This window comes from Camellia sinensis, chromosome 8 (assembly GCF_055761805.1).
Source record: "Camellia sinensis isolate YWXY chromosome 8, ASM5576180v1, whole genome shotgun sequence".
Taxonomy (NCBI): Eukaryota; Viridiplantae; Streptophyta; class Magnoliopsida; order Ericales; family Theaceae; genus Camellia; species Camellia sinensis.
In genome coordinates this window covers 174,367,349-174,371,411 of record NC_138968.1, presented here as the reverse complement: position 1 = coordinate 174,371,411, position 4,063 = coordinate 174,367,349, and the positions used below count along the sequence as shown (strand labels likewise).

At 36.7% G+C, this 4,063-nt stretch overlaps 1 long non-coding RNA gene across 1 annotated transcript; it reads left to right on the top strand.

Moving 5' to 3' along the window:
• The first annotated feature begins 1,822 nt into the window (after nt 1-1,822).
• LOC145797327 (uncharacterized) lies at nt 1,823-3,789 on the top strand. The gene is made up of 2 exons (XR_014338723.1): nt 1,823-2,766; nt 3,531-3,789. It is a non-coding gene; the product is annotated as an uncharacterized LOC145797327 (long non-coding RNA).
• Nucleotides 3,790-4,063: the final 274 nt, after the last annotated feature.

Below are 4,063 nucleotides of genomic sequence, written 5' to 3'. Positions count from 1 at the left end.
AAGGCACATAGTTCTAGTTATAGTTATAGCATTCATCCTGGAAGTACTAAGATGTATCGGGATCTTTATGAACATTTTTGGTAGAATGGTATAAAGGGAGATATTGCAGAATTTGTGGCTCAGTGTTTGGTGTGTCAACAAGTTAAAGTAGAATATTAGAAACCTGCGGGAAAACTACAACCCTTACTTATACTAGAGTGAAAGTGGGATCATATTATCATGGATTTCGTGTGCGGATTACCTCGTACTAGTAGTAATCACGATGCAGTTTGGGTTGTTGTTGATAGATTAACCAAGTCAGCACATTTTATTGCAGTACGGATGACCTATTCTCTAGCTCGATTTGCACAGTTGTATGTGAAGGAGATTGTTAGATTGCATGGTGCACCAGTGTCAATAGTGTCAGATCGGGACCCTCATTTTGTGTCTAAGTTTTGGGGTGCGTTACAATCAGCTATGGGTACTCGGTTAAATCTTAGTTCAGCTTATCACCCTCAGACAGATGGGCAATCGGAGAGGACTATTCAAACCCTTGAGGATATGTTGAGGGCTTGTGCTTTGGAGTGGAGAGGTAATTGGGATGATTATTTGCCTCTTATGGAGTTTGCATATAATAATAGTTATCATTCTAGTTTGGGAGTAGCCCCTTATGAGGCTTTGTATGGAAGGAAGTGTAGGTCTCCTTTGTGTTGATATGAGGTTGGTGAAAGGCAAATGTTGGGACCTGATTTGGTGGAGGATGCTACACAGAAAATTATCACCATCAGAGAGAGATTATTGACAGCTCAGAGTAGACAAAAAAGTTATGCTGATCATCGTAGGAGAGACTTAGAGTTTCATGTGGGGGATATGGTATTCTTGAAAGTATCACCATGGAAATGAGTCATCAGGTTTGGAAATGAAGGAAAGTTGAGTTCTAGATACATTGGACCATTTGAGGTATTAGAGAAGGTTAATGAGGTTGTGTACCGTGTTGTTTTACCCCCTAGGTTGGCAGGAGTGCATAATGTGTTTCACGTGTCTATGCTGGGGAAATATGTGCGCAGTCCGTCGCATGTGATAGATTATGAGCCGCTTCAGATTAGAGAGGATTTTTCGTATGAGGAGATACCTGTTCAGATTTTGGATTCGAAAGAGAAAAGGTTGCGTACAAAGGTCATTAAATTGGTTAAGGTACTGTGGCGTAATCATCTAGTTGAAGAGGCGACTTGGGAACGCGAGGACGAGATGCGCGAGAAGTACTCACATCTATTCTCATGATTTACTCAGGTTAGTTTCGAGGACGAAACTTTTTTTTAGTGGGGGAGAATGTGAGAACCCAAATATAAAAATTAAGTAAATAATTAAATAATAATAATAATATTATAATCTCAAATATTTTTGTGGTGAATTCTAAGGTGCAAATTAAATATTATTGGAGGATCTTTTAATTAATTTTTAAACCTAAAATAAATTTATGGTGAAAGTCATTGATTTAGAAGCAAGATTTATTATTTAAAAAAAAAAAATAGAGAAGAGGGTGTGACTTGAACTCTAGACCATAAAATTAATAAGTTAGGCTCTTACCATTTGAGTTGCATATAACTTATATATATGTTTTGTATATTTATCTATTTATTTGACCTATGTGTGCCCACCACTAGTATAAAATAAAATAAACACAAACCCTACTCTATTATTTGTTCACCACATAGGGCAACAACAGCAGCCACGGGAGAGAAGGGTTGAGAGAAAATAAGAAGAAGAAAAAGAAGGGTTGCAAACAAGGAGGAATTTTTGGGTGTGTACTAGGTCTTTATCTTTCTTCTTCCTTAAGGTTTTGTTCTTTATCCTTACTCTATGATTATTTAGTTGATTGATGGAGAGGTTGTAGGTTTATGTATTGCGTATATAGACATCCTATTAAGAAACTTGAGGAGCTAAATTTATGTGTAAAGATTGGGTGTAATTTTCAGTCCAAAAATTCTGTACAAAGTCACAAACTTTAAAAATTAAGAAAACATATCAAACGAATGAATTTTGATCTGAAATTTTTACAGTAGATCAATTACATATTGAATTGCATATCTGATTTTTTTCATAATTTTTGGCAGTCGAAATCCATATAAATTGAGGTATTCAAATCTGTCCAGGAAACCAGTCCGAAACAGTAAATTCGGGAGTGTTGTTCTCTTTGGGTATAAATCCAAAAATTATCAAATTACCGTCATTAGAACCGGTTACGAGTCTAGTTTCGTACCTTTTTGGCCTTGCATTGATTGCTCGTGTATATTAAGAGAACCGTCAATTTCTTTAAAGTGCTGCAGAAAACAACCTGTTTGGATATAATAAATTGTAGATAATTATTTTGATAAGAAAATCAAGTGAAACCAATTGGGTTTGAAACTTAGGATATATTAGATCATATCTGGAGGTTATTGGAATTTTTCGAATAGCGTGGAGTGGGTTTTGTAATTTTCAAAGTTAGCGAATAGATTGGGAAAACTTGTTTAAAACACTGTTTCATCTTAAAGTTATTTTTAGTTAAGTTTCGATCGGAATCTATGTCTTGGGTGATTTTAAACCTTGAAGAATATGAACTTAGGTAATATTTAAGAGTAACGGTGAGTTGGGTTGAGCCGTGTTAGTGCGCTTTAGTTTGAGGTTACTTAGTTCCTATTTTTTTTAGTATTTTTAAATTAATTGTGACGCGTAGTTTTTATACTTGGTTCAGGCCACTAGTTGGACTTTTACACTCTATTCGAGGATTATATTATTGCGTTTCAGGTGAGTAGTTTCATGCTACATATTTTTATAAATGTTCCCCTACCCTGAACTGTTGGAAAAATTAAATTGTTGTTTCATGATTAAACTGTTTTGATAAATTATTATATTATCAATTGAATCAAATTATTTCTGAAACATGTGTGAACTTGGCATACTGTAAACTATTTGTTTTGGTCTCATGTTTATAATGATGAACTACCATGTTTTGCGAAACTGATGTGTATTGATTATTGGGACCATGTGTGTTTTTAGTCCAGGGAAATTATTCCACTGTGTGTGGTGACTCTGGCCACTAGGGAACAGATCCGGGTTGGGCCGTGATGACTCTAGTGCTCAACGATTGTAAGGAACAGACCTTTAAAAACAACTAGGTGACCTTCAATCGGATCGTCTTTGAGAAAAGGCCCAGGTGCCACCCTGAGGATGACTCTTAGTTCGATATTGGATCCAACGGGGCTTATAGCCTGAGAAATGTGTGGCAGATTATTTGTTTTTATTGGTACCCAGAAAATTATTGGTGTTCATGTTATAATCTGTTTTAAGTGGAAAATGTTGTTTATCATGTTCTTGCGAGACATAAGTATTTTAAGTGTTGAACTGTGGAACCTTCTTTTGAAACAGATTGTATTTACCAAACTGTATGCCAATCTAGTTTCTGTGATATATATCTTATTTTGAAATTTATCCTTGTTTTCAAAACTGTATTTACTATCCATGTTGCTACTCACTGAGCTATCAGCTAACTTAGTTTTTATCACTTCCAGGTGTTAGAAGGACTTAGAGTGGACTCATGGCGTAGCGGGGACTCAATTGCATGGACCTCTAGGGCATTCCTTTAGTTTAGAGTGTTATGTCAAGCTTGTGCATATTTATATTTATTCTTATCGAAGTTCATTTAGGATTATTTTTTATATGTGGGTTGTCTATATCCCATAAGTTTGGATGGCTTTTGATTACGGTTGATTTTGCCGTTTATAATTGTGGCATGTCTGGATTGAGTTTTGATTATTTATTATTGGACTATTGTTCAGTTGTTCAATGTGATTGGATTCGTGTTTAGGCTTACGTGTGCCTTGGGCTAAGTCCCTGTGGGCCACGGCCGGTCATGCCCGGATTTGGGGTGTGACATCTCTTGAGCGAGCTTTCTTTCGCTCGAGCGTGCTTCTGGGTTGCAGACCTGAAGCTTTGAATTGTTGGCTCGAGCAAGGCTTTCTTCGCTCGAGCGAGGGTTCTTTGTGTCTGGTCGCTCGAGCGACCAATCCTTCGCTCGAGCGAGCCTGTGTTATATCCGTTGACA